The 16,303-nt window shown below is 40.4% G+C and overlaps 1 protein-coding gene and 2 pseudogenes across 2 annotated transcripts in view; all 3 read right to left on the bottom strand.

Annotated features, from left to right (window-relative positions):
* CDK13 (cyclin dependent kinase 13) overlaps positions 1 to 16,303 on the bottom strand; it is a 117,171-nt gene that overhangs the window by 87,869 nt on the left and 12,999 nt on the right. The window lies entirely within an intron of this gene.
* Positions 10,355 to 10,472, bottom strand: LOC114234997 (U2 spliceosomal RNA; annotated as a pseudogene).
* On the bottom strand, positions 11,088 to 11,208 carry LOC114234995 (U2 spliceosomal RNA; annotated as a pseudogene).

Below are 16,303 nucleotides of genomic sequence, written 5' to 3'. Positions count from 1 at the left end.
TTGCCTGGGGTGATGGGACACAATGCAGTGCACAGATAATGTTTTATTGAGTTGTATACACTTGAAACCTGTATGGTTTTGCGAACCGGTCACCCCAATAAATTCAATTAAAAATAAAGACCCTGTGATTACATAGTACCCAGTACCCATCCAGGATCATCTCTCCATTACAAGTTCCCTATTTTAATCACATCTTAAAAAGTAAGTCCCTTTTGCCATGTAGGGTAACATATTCACAGGTTCACAGGAATATCTTTGGGGAGGGGTGGGGCATTATTCAGACTACACACCCTCATCTTCAATTCTCCAGGGTACTGTTCTATTTCAGACCTCATTAACGCTCCTGTAGGCTTCCTTCCTTAACTTATTAAAAATAACTGATCTTTTCACATATCTAATCTTTCCCTGCTCCAATTATTTCTATAGACATGATAAATAAAGTAATCCTCACTGTTCAGTGATTATTGCATGTCCCCAATTCACTCACCTTCCTTCTCTTTTTAGTAACTATTCCAAACCTTCACAACTTTCCTCAAGTTCACCCACCATTCCCAAAGTCTTTTCTTTTCTTTTTTTTTTTTTTTTTAGATATTTTATTGATTTTTTACAGAGAGGAAGGGAGAAGGATAGAGAGTTAGAAACTTCAATGAGAGAGAAACATTGATCAGCTGCCTCCTGCACACCCCCTACTGGGGATGTGCCTGCAACCAACGTATATACCCTTGACCGGTATCAAACCTGGGACCTTTCAGTCCCAGGCGTCCTCAAACTATCGCCGGCAGGCCACATGCGGGTGTTTTTGCCGTTTTGTTTTTTTTACTTCAAAATAAGATATGTGCAGTGTGCATAGGAATTTGTTCACAGTTTTTTTTAAAACTATAGTCCGGCCCTCCAACGGTCTGAGGGACAGTGAACTGGCCCCCTGTTTAAAAAGTTTGAGGACCCCTGCTCTATCCACAGAGCCAAACCAGTTAAGGCCCAACGTCTTTTCTTAATATCACCGTACTTCTATTTCTCAGAAAAAAATAAAAAGATTATCAAAAGCATGTCTCTTGCTCTAGCCAGTTTGGCTCACTGGAAAGAGCATCAGCCTGTGGACTGAAGGGTCCTGGGTTCGATTCTGGTCAAGGGCACATGCCTGGAGTGTGGGCTCGATCCCCAGTGTGGGGTGTGCAGGAGGCAGCCTATCAATGACTCTCTCTCATCACTGATGTTTCTATGTCTCTTTCCCTCTCCCTTTCTCTCTCTCTAAAAACCAATAAACATTTTTAAAAAAACAGCAAACAAACAAAAAGCATGTCTCTTGCCTGCAAATGTAATCTCCATCCAAGTTACATTCCACCTGAGTAGAGGTGTTTCTCTTCCTATCCAAGGCTAAGTCCTCTAAAATGCTATCGTTCTCATATTCCTAGATCAGTGGTTCTCAACCTTTCTAATACCGAGACCCTTTAATACAGTTCCTCATGTTGTGGTGACCCCCAACCATAAAATTATTTTTGTTGCTACTTCATAACTGTAATTTTGCTACTGTTAATAAATCATAATGTAAATATCTGTGTTTTCCGATGGTCTTAGGCTCTACAGAGAACCGCTAGCAGGGTCGCCTAAGACCATCGGAAAACACAGATATTTACATTATGATTCATAACAGTAGCAAAATTAGTTATGAAGTAGCAACGAAAATAATGTTATGGTTGGGGGTCACCACAACATGAGGAACTGTGTTAAAGGGTCGTGGCATTAGAAAGGTTGAGAACCACGGCTCTAGATCCTCACAGTGTGGTCTACGGACAACAACACTGGCATCATCTGAAAGCTTGTCAGAAATGTTAGTAACTCTGGCCTCAACCCAGACCCTTTGACACAGAACCTGCATTTAATAAGACCCTCATTAAAGTTTCAGATGGACTATACTGAGCACCTCTATTGCAATAGTCCATTTGCTTTTTCGTCTCAAGGAATAAATAAACTCAAGTCTCTAAGCTTTTTAAAAACAGGCCAGAAAAAAACATGCAAATGATGGTACCTTGATATTGTATTTTTACCTCTTCTTCCAATTACAGCCAAATTCTGGCTCATACCCTCACTGTAATTATTGAGGTGACCAATGATCTACCTTTCCTTTATTTTTTTTGGGGGGGGGTGGGAGAAAGGAGAGAAGAAAAATATCAATATCTATGATGACAATGTTGATCACACCCTTAAAAAACACTTCCTAACTACTTCCACTACTTTTTTCCTGATTCTTTTCTTACTTCCATGATTCTCAGTGCTCTTTAAGATTATCTTCTTCACTATACTCATTCTCCCACAATAATTTATTTTATGCTTATGGATAGCTTTAATTATCACCTAAGTATTGATTACCCCACCAAGTCATCCTCCCCCTTCCAACTATCCTATATGCACCTTCAACACAATACAGTTAAAACTATTGTTTCCGCCCTCACCCGTTTGGCTCAGTGGATAGAGCATCGGCCTGCGGACTGAAGGGTCCTGGGTTTGATTCTGGTCAAGGGCATGTACCTGGGTTGCAGGCTCAATCCCCAGTAGGAGGCGTGCAGAAGGCAGCTGATGGATGTTTCTCATCCATGTTTCTAACTCTCTATCCCTCTCCCTTCCTCTCTATAAAAATTAATAAAATGTATTAAAAAATAAATGTACTCTCAATAACATAAGATCTCCGTACATCACATTCCTCATCTATAAAAGAAATAATAAAATGAGAATAATCTCAAAACAACAACAACACACTATTGTTTCCTCTCCAAACCCACCCTCTTTTCTCCTTAAATATATCCTATTCTCAGGCAATGGTATTCACTGAAATAGCAGAAATCCATAAGTCATTCTATATTCCTTTCCTCCCTTCTTCCATATCCACTGATATCCAAGACCTGCTAATCCTACCTAATAATAGACAAATATGCAAATTGACCATACCTCCGACACACCCACAAGCCACGCCCACCATCCAATCAGAGCGAGTATGCAAATTAACCTAACCAAGATGGCTACAGCCACAGAGAGCAAGGTTTCCTAGGTAACAGAGGAAGCTAAGCTTTCCACCTGCCCTTGCCAGGCCTAAGCCTCCACTCAAGCTACAAAGTTTCAATTATAGAAGGTAAACAAATTCAAACAAATGGCGGCAGAATGGAGCTTGAGAGAGCAGGCCAGGGTTGCTCCCGGCAACAGGGGAAGCAAAGCTTTCCACACACCCTGGCCAGGCCCACCCGCTTAAGCTACAAAGTTTCAATTATAACTCCAACAGAAATGGCTGCCAGCCTCGGAGGGAGCCCCAGGCTTGGCTCTGCTCCAGGCTACAAAGTTTCAATTGTAGAAGGAAAATAAATTCCAGATACCAGGGCCTCCACTTGGGTTGCCAGGGGGCGTAGCCAGCCTGCAAACCACCACAGGCCCCTCACTCAAGCCGCCCCATGCCCCAAGGGAACCCCACCCTGATCAGGGACACCCTTCAGGGCAAACCAGCTGGCCCCCACCCCTGTACCAGGCCTCTATCCTATCTAATAAAAGAGTAATATGCAGATTGATCATCACTGCAACACACAATATAGCTGCCCCCATGTGGTCAAAGATCCTGCCCCCATGTAGACACAAGATGGCCAGCAGGAGAGGGCAGTTGGGAGGCACCCAGCCTGCAAGGGAGGGCAGTTGAGAAGGATCAGGCCTGCAAGGGAGGGCAGTTGGAGGTGATCAACCCTGCAGGAGAGGGCAGTTAGGGGTGACCAGGCCGGCAGAAGAGGGAAGTTGGGGGCAAAAAAGGCTGGCAGCGGAGTGGTTAGGGGGTGATCAGGCTGGCAGGCAGAAGCGGTTAGGGGCAATCAAGAAGGCAGGCAGGCAAGCAGTTGGGAGCCAGCAGTCCTGGATTGTGTGAGTGGGATGTCCGACTGCCCGTTTAGGCCCGATCCCACCGGGCCTAAACGGGCAGTCGGACATCCCTTGAGGTGTCCCATAATGGAGAGGGTACAGGCTGGGCTGAGGGACAACCCCCCTCCGTGCACGAATTTCGTGCACCTGGCCTCTAGTTCTATATATAAGCATCTCTCCAGTTTTCCAGGCTCTTTATCCCAACAGTTACTATTTCACATTAGGGCTTACATCATCTCTCCCTTGGCCCAATTAGTATAGAGACCAAAACCATAAAACATCATTTCTAAAATATCCTTTCTGACAGGTTCCCTACCTCTAGTCTCTACCTTTTCCAATTTACTCTCCATACTGCCACCTGCATCTTTCAGTTATTCTTCTACAAAACTCTTCACAGCCTTGCACTGCATACAAAGGCCTTACCAAGCCATCCCAAAACACATAAAGAGAAATATTTCTCCGACACTCCTCTCTTCACCTCTTTTATCTGCTAAGCAAAGAGATACTTCATTATCAAAGCATCAGGTCTAAAAGACCTCTATATAAAGTTGTCCCTTATCAAGTCAGGCAGCTGAAAATGTTCCTTTTCCTTTGATTCTACCAGCTTTTGGTCATATCTCATTAGAATAATAATTAGATCATCTGTCTTCCCTAACTAAACTGAGATCACTGTGTCTTCATAGCCCTACCTAGCACAAACATGGCAATAGCAGATGCTTAATAAATATTTGCAGAATTAAGTATATTGCTGATAGTATTTTTACCAAATTAATTCACCTTCCTTAGCCTGGAACCCTGCCTTTCTTATCAATTTCTGAATCTGCCTAATGCTTCTTTCCATGCCTTTACTCCCCCAGATTCATCTACTGAGAAATTTCTCTTCCTTCCATCTTCTATTAAAGTCCTATCCATCTTTTAAGGCCTAATTCAAGAGTCCTTCCTTCAGAAACCCTTACCACCAACACCAAGAAAGCAGCAAGCTCTCCTTGCTTGCTTGAATCCCCATAGCACTTTATATGATTTTTATGACTCAACGTTGTATTTTATGTACCACAGTAGAGGCCCAGTGCACGAATTCATGCACAGGTGGGGTCCAGATGGCCCACCCTGATTGGGGCCGATCGGGGCCAGGCCAGCTGGGGAAAGGGGCCTCGGGAGGTTGGCCGGCTGGCCCCGCCCCATTGGCTGGCCACAGTGCAGGTCACAGCGACCAGTCGTTCTGGTCGCTTGGCTTTTATATATATAGATTGTCTACTAGACTACATCCTCTTTGAGGAGCAGAATAGACCTCTTTGAGGTCTATTTTTTTTTTTTTTATCACTCCATACCTCTTAGCATAATACCACATAAATAGCAGTCTTTTACTGAATAAACAAACATACTGCATTGAACCTCACAGTTTACAAAACACTTTTCTAGGCATTTTTAATTTGACTTGCTCTTCATAGCAACCAAGGTATAAAAGAAAGCAGATGGGGGGACTAAAATAAAGATGGTTAAGAAGTTTATTTAGAGTCCAGGAGCTACGAAGAAGTACAGTCAAACTCAAGACCAAGTTTTCCAATTCAAAATCAGGCACTATTTATTGCTACTATACCATACTACATCCTTCCCCTTCACTTATTTGATTCTTAATTATCTTCATGGATCAAGCTAAAGTACCATCTCCTCTATAACCTCCACATTTGCTGAAATCACATAACACTTGTTACATACCGCCTTGTATTTTATGTCTTTTGGCTTTTAAAAACATAAGCTGGATGGTCTTAAAACTTTCCAATGGCTTCACAATGCATTTAGAATAAAAGTTAACATCTTTGTCATCCACAAGACCCAAACTGCCTCTCATCCTTAGGCTCCAGCCATACTAGACTCTTCTGATTCTTCAAAAGGTCACACTTCTTCCTGACTTGATATCTCCACACATACTGTTTTCTCTTGGGATGCTGAGATCATCACATGGCTGATTCTTTCTCATCATTCAGGGCTCCATTTATCAACTCCACAGTGAGATCTCCCCTCACCAGAAAGATATGTGAACACATCTATACCCTCCTCCTCCACCAGTCTTGTTTATCATTACATCGCCAGTGCCTAAAACTTTTTCTGTCATGCAACAAGGGATCAAAAGATTTCTATTGAATTGATGAATAAAAACAAGTAAACAGGTTATATTCTCTGAATGCCTGCAAATACTAGCAGAATGCTTTGCGTCGTTGATAACCAGCTAGTTAACCAATGGTCATAGGTCCATTGATAAAATTCTACTTAAACAAAAAAAATAGAAAACAATTACATTTAGTTAATTGGTATCTTCATATAAACACTGAGATGATTTTATTATTTTCATTAACAACCAACCATCTTACACTCATTTTCTAATACAAATTTAATAATCAAAACTAACTTTTCTAATGTAAACATTTCCTTATTTTCAATAATAGAGGGTCTTTGTGATTATAAAAAATAATATAGTCACATAAGAAACACAAATCAGCAGTAAAGAAATTAAAATGCTCCCTTCTCTTTGGTAACTAGAAAAGGCAAAATAAAATAATGGTAATAAATTTCCATCCATCAGAATGGCCAAAATAGAACTTTTGAAAATATCAAGTATTCATGAGAATGCAGAGAAATGGTCATACATAAATTATCAATTTATAAATATAAATTGTTAAGGGAATATAAAATTGTTAAGGCTTTTAAAAAGTCAATTTGGTAATATCTATCAAATGCTTTTGATCTGCAATTTTACTTACAAGAATACCTCTTAGAAAATATTTCCATTTGTGTCAAAAAGTTATTACACAATATCCTTTAAAGGATAGCTTGTAATATAGGAAAATCAGCTTAGTACCCAACAACTGATAGTTAAATAAAACTTGATAAATTTAATTATGGAATATTATCTAGCCTTATGGAAAGACCTTCAAATCCTACTACTTTAAAAAAGCACGTAAATAACAATGTTTATGGCAAACACTCTTAACATTTATATGTACATATGTCTGTAATTATATATGCAGGAAAAGGATGTACTTCAATCTACTTACATGGTTATATGTTTGGAAGGTAATGGGAATGAAAAGACATAAAGGGCTTCTTTTACATCTTGCTCTGTATGCTTCTGTACTGTTTTCAGTAATTTCATATGTGTTTTAAATATAAAGAGAGGGCAGATTAAAAGAAGCAAAATAACTTTATAATAAAGAAAACTAAAAAAATACAGAAAATTTTAAAGATAAACACCACTGGAAATTACTATAAATCAAAACATAGAGTATAAATTAAAATTAAAAAGGTTGTACAGATTTATTCTTACTCCACTATACCAACTGCTTAACTTCAAATAATTAAATCCAGAAAATGAGTGCTTTTAGTAATACTAGCTAAATAAAGAAAATACTATCAACATTATGCATATATTTTTCATAACAAATAGATGATTTCTTTTTTTTCTAGCCCTTAGGACAGTAATGGGTAATAACACAGGCTCATGTTTCAGGTCAACCAAAACACCCAGAATTTTTTACAGCAAAAATTAGACTCTCTGGGAAACAACTTTCATCAAAAAATAAAATTAGGCCCTAGCCGGTGTGGCTCAGTAGATGGAGCATCGGCCTGTGGACTGAGGGGTCCCGGGTTCGATTCCGGTCAAGGGCACATGCCGGGTTGCGAGCTTGATCCTCGGTGGGGTGCATGCAGGAGGCAGCTGATTGATGATTCTCTCTCAGCGTTGATGTTTATATCTCTCTCTCCCTCTCCCTCTCCCTTCCTCTCTGAAATCAATAAAGAAATATAAAAAATAAAAATAAAAAATAAAATTAGGCATTTCTGGAAACTTTCACAGCTATCATTTTGTGGAGAAAGACTGAATACATTTTCTATATGATCAGGAACAGGACAAGGAAGTCCAATCTCACCACTTCAATTCAACACTGTACTTAAGATTCTAGCCATTTCAATTAGATAAGACAAAAGGAATCCAAGACTGAAGGGGGAAAAAGGTAAAACTACCTCTGGAGATGACTTAATCTTGTATATAGAAAATCTGAAGGAATCCACTAACAAACTATTAAGACTAAGAAATAAGTCAGGAAAATGGAAGGAAAAATGAAAAATACTAGTATAGAAAAATCTATTATAGCTCTATACACCAGCAATAAACAATCAAAATGAAATTACAAAAAACAACAACTCCTATTTACAATAGCCTTAACAAGAAATCCAGGAATAAATTTAACAAAAGTGCGAGGATTCTGAAAACTTCAGAACACAACTGAAAATATAAAGGAAACCATAACAAAATGGAATGAAATTTCATGTTCATATATTAGATGATTTAACATTATTAAAATGTCAATATTCTCATATTGATCAATAGATTCAATGCAATCCTTACAAAAGCTTCAGTTACCTTCTTTGCACAAATTGGCAAGCTGATCCTAAAATTCACATGGAAATGCAGCCCCCACACCAAAGAAAAAAACAAAGACAAGCAATCTAAAAGAAAATTGGAAGACTCCCTTCCTGTTTCAAAAATCACTAAAAAGGCAGAATAATCAAGAATGTGTGGTATAGTAAAACCTCGATTTTGTGGCCTTCAATTTAACAGACTGGATTTAATGGACAAAATTCCCAGTCCGTATGTCATATGTGAAAATTATAACCCTCTTCATTTTAAAATCTTTTTAATTAAGATTTGTTTAAAGTTAAATTAAGTATTTTTTGTTAACTCACTGTTATTTTTAATAAATTTTAGCAAATAGGCCATATGTTGGAAAAAACACTGTAGTAATTTCACCAACATAAATTACTATTACATTACTACAACTATCTATGAAACCCTAATTTGCAAACAGACCGAATAGCGGAACAACCGGACAACCAGTTGCTATGACGTGCACTGACCACTAGGGGGCACGTGCAGAACATGATGGGCATCGGCCGCGGCAGGATGGTGCAGCAGGTAAGTGGGGGCACCAGACCAAGGCAGGGCACAGGTCGCTGTCATCGGGGCGAGCCTCTGGTGGTTACTGAAAATTCTTTGCTCCTGTACACCATAGTCCCACCCAGCGCTCACACCGGCTGCTGGCACTGGCCCCACTCGCACCCACTGCCAGCGCCAGAGCTGCCACCCTCTGCCGGTCCCGATCGCCCCTGCAGGCTTCTCCACCTCCCCCTGCTCCTGAGGGGTGATCAGGGCAGCAGCCACCACTTGCACCGCTGACGGCACGAACCCTGCTCACACCCACTGCTGGCGCCAGACCCTTTCGCTCCATACTGTCAGTGGGTGAGAGCGGGGCCAGCGCCCTCAGCACGTGGGAGCAGGGGTGGTGGGAGCGGGGCTGCCGGCAGACAAGGGACTGGGGACTGCGGCAGGAGGGGCCGGGCAGGGGCATGGAGGAAGGGCCAAGACCCACCCCTGTGCCCACCACAGCCTCACGGCCCACAGTTCCTTTCAAGGTGCACGAATTTGTGCACTGGGCCCCTAGTAGTCTACATATTTAAACCCAAGAGTCACCGCTCTTAAGCAATGTTCAGAGAATGATTAGCAAGTGATCACACTGCATCCCTCAGTAATTGGTTCTGTTGTTTCTAGTGGAACTTTCTGCAGCAGTTTTGCCCAGCTGGGCTCTAGGCCATGCCTCAGCTGTGTGCATTTGTTTACCAGAGGATACTGGTGAATGCATGCATTTAAGTTCAGTAGAAATTTAAAATTACAGTAATACATATAGAAAACTCTTCTGTGAAATTAAACTTTTCATACATGCTTAATTTTAATTACACAAATGTGTCAGCGTAAGTAAAAACAGATAAACTAATTTATCCATTTTTAACATACTCATTCAGAAAACCCACTTTATGACAGACTTTCACCTTAACAGATACTCCCTAGCCCAAATTAGTCTTATATCAAGGTCTTACTGTATATGTATAGCTCATGGACACAGAGAATAGTGCTGAAGGTCTGCAGCAGAGTAGGGGAGCAAAGGAGGAGGAGTGTGAAATGAGGGACATCTGTAGCCCTGCCAACAACAAATCAAAAAAAAAAATTTTTAAAGAATGCCAATGGAGAAAGAATTGTCTTTTTAACAACTGGGACAACTAAATATCCACATGCAAAAGAATGAAGTTGGACCTCTTTCTCTCACCATACAAAAAAATTAACTCTAAACATATCAGACCAAGATATAAAGTTTAAACTGTAAAACTCTTTGAAGAAAATATAGATATTTGTGACCTTCAGTTAGGCAAAGCCTTCTTTGATATGACACCAAGGCATAAACAAAAGAAAAAAACAAAGTGAACTTCAACAAAATTTAAAACTTTTGTGCTTTAATGGACATCATCAAAGGGATACAATGGGAGAAAATATTTGCGAATTAAATACCTGTACCATAGTTTAACTGCTCCTTTATTCATAGTACTTAGGTTGTTTCAAGTTTGTTTGTTTGTTTTTCCCCCTTGGTGCACCGTTCCCAGAGGTACTGCAATACCGGGTCGATGCGTGGAGAGGACGAAGCAAGCTCCTATTCCGTCTCCCTATTCCAAAAATACATCCTATCTAATAAAAGAGTAATATGCAAATTGACCATCACTCCAACACACAAGATGGCTGCCCCCATGTGGTCAAAGATGGCTGCCCCCATGTGGACACAAGATGGCTACCACAAGATGGCCAGCAGGGGAGGACTGTTGGGAGGGTCCAGGCCTGCAAGGGAGAGCAGTTGGGGGCAATCAAGCCTGCAGGGGAGGGCAGTTAGGTTTGACCAGGCCAGCAGAGGAGGGCAGTTGGGGGCGACCAGGCCTGCAGGGAAGATCAGTTGGGGGGCGGGGGGGGACCCAGGTCTGCAGGGGAGAGCAGTTGGGGGGAACCAGGCCTGCAGGGGAGAGCAGTTGGGGGTTACCAGGCCTGCAGGGGAGGGCAGTTAGGGGCAATCAGGCTGGCAGGGGAGCAGTTAGGCATCAATCAGGCTGGCAAGGGAGTGGTTAGGGGGTGATCAGGCTGGCAGGCAGAAGCGGTTAGGGGCAATCAGGATGGCAGGAAGGCGAGCAGCTGGGAGCCAGCAGTCCTGAATTGTGAGAGGGATGTCTGACGGCCCGTTTAGGCCCGATCCTACTGGGCAGTCAGTCATCCTACCGGGGGTCCCAGATTGGAGAGGGTGCAGGCTGGGCTGAGGGACATACCCCCGTGCACGAATTTCATGCACTGGGCCTCTAGTTTAATATAATGTCCTCAGATAGAGGACGTATCAGATATTAAACTGATAAAAACAGATACTACACTTGATCTTAGCCAAAAGGCCAAGAAGCGATCAAGTTGTTGTTTTTCTATTAGGTAGGCATTATTCATCCCATTTTACAAGACCAAAGTTCAAAAAAGATAAGTTAATGGAAATGCTTACTATTACTCTGCTACAAAAGCATCTAAATTCATCTGTATAATTTCTAAGCCCTTGCTTTTTTCAACTGGATAATTACCCATCTAACAAATAGTAGTCATTTGATTGTTTTTTGACACCCTAGAACTCCTTTCTTTTCTTCTTCTTTTGAGTCCAGAAACAATGACTCAGAAGCTAAATGACTTGTTCAATGTTACACTATTAGAATGGCTGAAATGGTTATGAACAAATCATCTGGGGAAGACTCCACTTCTTTGTATTAAACTAAGACTGACTCTCCTGAATACAAGAATTCCTCTCTCTAGGAGGAAGAATGTTACAAGTCACGTAAGAGATTTGTATCCAGAGTATATTAGGAATTCTTAAGATTCAACAATAAGAAGACAAACCAATTTTAAAATAAGTAAAGGATCTGAATGAACATTCCCCCCAAAATAAAATATATATATGGCCAATTAACACATGAAAAGATGTTCAGCATCATTAGTCATAATGAGATACCATTTTAAACTCCAGGATGATAATAATAAAAAAGACAACTAATGCCAAGAATATGAAGAAATCAGAACCCTCATATATTACTGGTCAGAATATAAAAATGATGCAGCCACTTTGAAAATAGTTTGGCAGTTCCTTAAAATGTTAAACATAGAATTACCATACATCCCAAAATTCCATTCCTAGGTATATATACCCAAGAAAAATAAACTATACATAAATGTTCACAGAAGCATAATTCATAATAGCCAAAATATATAAACTACCCAAATGTCCATCAACTAACAATAAAATGCAATATATCCATACAATGGAATAATACTTGCCATAAAAAGGAATGAAGTATTGAAACATAATACAACATAGATGAGTCTTAAAAACCTTATGCTTAAGTAAAAAAAGAGCATGAACTGTATGATTCCATTTATATGAAACTAAAGACCCAGTGCATGGTGCATGAAATTCATGCACAAGTAGGGTCCCCTAGGCCTGACTGGCAATCAGGGCCGATCTGTGGGGCAACCGGAGGGGTGATCAGGGGTCCCCCGCTGGCACCCACCTTGGGCCTGCGGGCTAGGAGCAGCTCCTGCATTAAGCGTCTGCCCCCTGGTGGTCAGTGCACGTCATAGCAACCAGTCATTCCACCGTTTGGTCGATTTGCATTTTAGGCTTTTATTATATAGGACTATTGGCCTAGTACACGAAATTCATGAATCGGGGGGGGGAGGGGGAGGAGTTGTCCCTCAGCCTGGCCTGCACCCTCTCCAATCTGGGACCCCTCAGGGGATGTCCAACTGCCAGTTTAGGCCTGATCCCTCTCGTAATCCAGGACCACTGGCTCATAACCATTCTGCCTGCCGGCCTGCTTGCCCCCAACTGTCCCCCCTCCCGCCGGCCTGATCGGCCCCAACTGCCCCCCCCTACCGGCCTGCTCACCCTCAACTGCCCCCCTTGCCAGCCTGCTTGCCTCCAACTGCCCCCCCCCCGCCAGCCTGATCGCCCCCAACTGCCCTCCCCTTCTGACTTGATCACCCCTTACTGCCTCTGCCTCAGTCCCCGCCACCATGGCTTTGTCCAGAAGGACATCCGGAAGATCTCCCAGTTTAATTAGCATATTACCCTTTTATTAGTATAGAAGATGCCCAGAACAGGCAAATCCATAAAGACAGAAAATAGTTGCCAGGCACTGCAAGAGGTGGGAATGGGGAGTGATTACTAAGAGGTGGAGTTTTGTGTGTGTGTGTGTTTTGGGGGAGGGGGTGATTAATATGTTCTAAAATTAGTGATGATGGCTGTACAGCTCTGTAAGTATACTAAAGACCACTGATAGTAGCACTTAAAATTAAAATAAATTGCATGGTGTGTTTAAAGTTTATCTCAAAAAAGGTGTTATTTTTAAAACTAGAAAAAAATAACATAAAACTGTTTTTTGTCTGTTCTAAAAGTATACTTCCTTTCCTTTATGTTCCTTACACAACACTAAAAGTTAAATAAATGAAAGACACATGGCTGACTTTTTACAGAGTGGCTCAGCTAAACAAGTTCTAATTCACTGAGCATAAACTCTGCGTTTGTCTTCACGTTTCACTTAAAAAGATAGCAAGGAGTAGAGGAAGAGCGTAATACTTGATATGCCCAAAGGCACATACTTTTGATTAGTCTAGCTCTAGTTATTATGAATTTATTCATAGGCCAACACTGGACCCTGTTAATATCAACAGGATTTTTTTTTTTTTTTAATTCTGAGGTTTGCCAGCCAGTGTAGCTAGGTGGTTGAGCATCGACCCATGAACCAGGAGCTCACGGTTCAATTCCCAGTCAGGCACATGCCCAGGTTGCAGGCTCAATACCCAGTGTGGGGTGTGCAGGGAGCAGCTGATCAATGATTCTCTCTCATCATTGTTTCTACATCTCTATCCCTCTCCCTTCCTCTCTGAAATCAATGAAAAAATATATTTTTTAAAATTCTGAGATTCTAGATATTTTCTTATCTACATCACTTTAACATCATTTTCTGGGTACCTATTATCTATCATATGCTGTGTCAGTGCTTAAAAGACGTAAGATTTAAAAAGAACCTCATGGGACTTACAATCTAGTGTCTAAAGTAAAAACAAAATATTCTGAAAATAGTCGTCAAGCCAGAATCAAAGTACTGAGGGATAAAAAGCACATGTAGAACTCCATATCCGCAAAAATATCTTTCAAAATGGAGGTTTTCAGACAAATGAAACAGCAGACCTACATTGTAAGAAATATTCAAAGCCATTCCTTTTGACAGAGGAAAATACTACATCAAAGTTTGAATGTGCACAAAGAGATGAGAAAGTGTTTGCAAAAGTAGCTTTTCTCATTTTTAAATTTCATGTATATATAACATGCATAAGTTATACATATGTAGAAATAAAGCATGAAAAGAATAGTACTAGAGAGGAAGAAAGTGAAAGTATACTTTTGTAATGTCATATTATGCATGAAAGTAGACTGATAAACTGAAGAGATATATTTTAAAACAAGGAGAAAAACTGTGACTATTAGGTAAAGTTTTTTTTAAGGCGGGAGGGGGAGGCCTACAAAAAGCACGTTATAAAAGAGAAACTACTAAATTGGATTTCATCAAAATTTAAAACCTTTGCTCTTTGAAATTAAGGAAAGGCAAGCCACAGTCTGAGAAAAAAACATTTGCAAAACGTGTCTGACAAGGAGCTTGTTTACAGAATATGTACAGAATTATTACAATAAAATTCATGAAGAATATGGACAAAACATTTTAAGACACTTCACAAAAGATATGAAAAGCCAATAGGCATATGGAAAGATGCTCAACATTGTTAGTCATTAAGGAATTGCAAGTAAAACCACAGTGACATGCCACTACTCATCTACTACAATAGCTAAAGTCAAAGACTGACATAAACTGAAATCTTAGTGAGGATGTGAAGCAACTGTAATGTTCAAGTAACAAAAACAAGAGCTGTATTCCTACAGCAGCTTTGTTCAGCCCAAAACTGAAAATAACTCAAAATGTTCAACTTGGTGAATGAATAAGCAAATTAATGGTATGTCCATAAGTGGAGTATTAATCACCCATAAAAAGGAACAAACCACCTGAACATGCAACATTGATGAACCTCAAAACCATGTTAAGTGAAGGTAGACAATGAAAACTACATACTATGGCCCTGGCTAGGTGGCTCAGTTGGTTGGCGCAACGATCCCTGGTTGTGGTGCTTATGGGAAGCAAATGATCAATGTTTCTCTCTCACCTTGCCCCCTTCTTTTCTCTCTAAAATCAATAAAAATGTATCTTCAGGTATTAGGATTAAAAAAACATACATACATACCATGTAATTCCATTTATATAAAGTTCAATAAAGATAAAAGTAATGTGATGGAAAGCAGATCAGTTGTTACCAAGGACCACAGGTAGAAGTAGGGGACAGAATGAAAGGGATATAGGAAACGTTTGGGGGGGGGGGGGGCTAGAAATGTTCTTTTTATCATGATTGTGGTGGTTACACAAGTGTATGTTTGTCAAAATCCACTCAATTATACAATTAATATTGATGAATTATATTGTATATAAATCACACCTCAATATAACTGATTTGTGGTTGTTTTTTTAAATGAATTACTGAAACACCCAATATATCTAAGAAGGAGGGGGACAACTCTAATATAATCTGAATATAGTAAGTATTCATAAAAGTGATCTCAGTGCTAAAGAAATTAAGAGAAATCACTTCTGGATGAGATTAATGAAGGCTTCGTAGATGACACCTGAACTATGGTTGGAAGAATGATCAATAGGATTGGCTTATTGAGTCAAGGGCATAAACTAAAGTACAGAGGGCTTACAATTCCATGCTTTTAAAATAGTAAGGAGTCTAGACCCATTGAAATAGAGAACAAGCTGGATAGTTACCAAAGGGAAAAGGTGGAAGGATGGGTAAAACAAACAAAATACAAAAAAACCTGAAGTTGAATTTATCTTATTCACTTTTATCATGTTAACCCTTTGCACTCGCTTGCTTTTTTCTCGATTCCTTTATTCTACTCTGGATTTAATTTTTTAAATACCCCAGATTTTACAAAGCGCGGCAGTAGAATAAAAAACTGGAGTTACTTTTCATACAAACTTATTTATTTGGATTTTTTTATATTTCAAATTATTGATACATTCAATAATTTAGCTACCGATGCTAACCGTGTCGAGTCACACTCGACATCCGAGTGCAACAAGGTTAACTTGCTCTACAGCTGCCATGACAGAAATGTCAGTGGTCAGTGATTCAGACTTCTTGAGCAAAAGGCTTTAAGAAGCTTCCACTATTAAAATTTCCAAAGTTTTTATTATTATACTAGAGGCCCAGTGCACGAATTTGTGCATGGGTGGGGTCGGGCCGGGCCAATTAGGGGCGGGGGTGGTCTGGGGGAGGGGCCTGGAGAAGACCCACTGAGCTGGAGCTGAGTATGGGCCCCAGGCTTCCCAAGGAGGGTGGCCTCAGCAA

Source organism: Eptesicus fuscus, chromosome 14, assembly GCF_027574615.1.
Source record: "Eptesicus fuscus isolate TK198812 chromosome 14, DD_ASM_mEF_20220401, whole genome shotgun sequence".
Lineage (NCBI taxonomy): Eukaryota > Metazoa > Chordata > Mammalia > Chiroptera > Vespertilionidae > Eptesicus > Eptesicus fuscus.
This window is presented reverse-complemented; position numbering and strand designations above follow the sequence as displayed.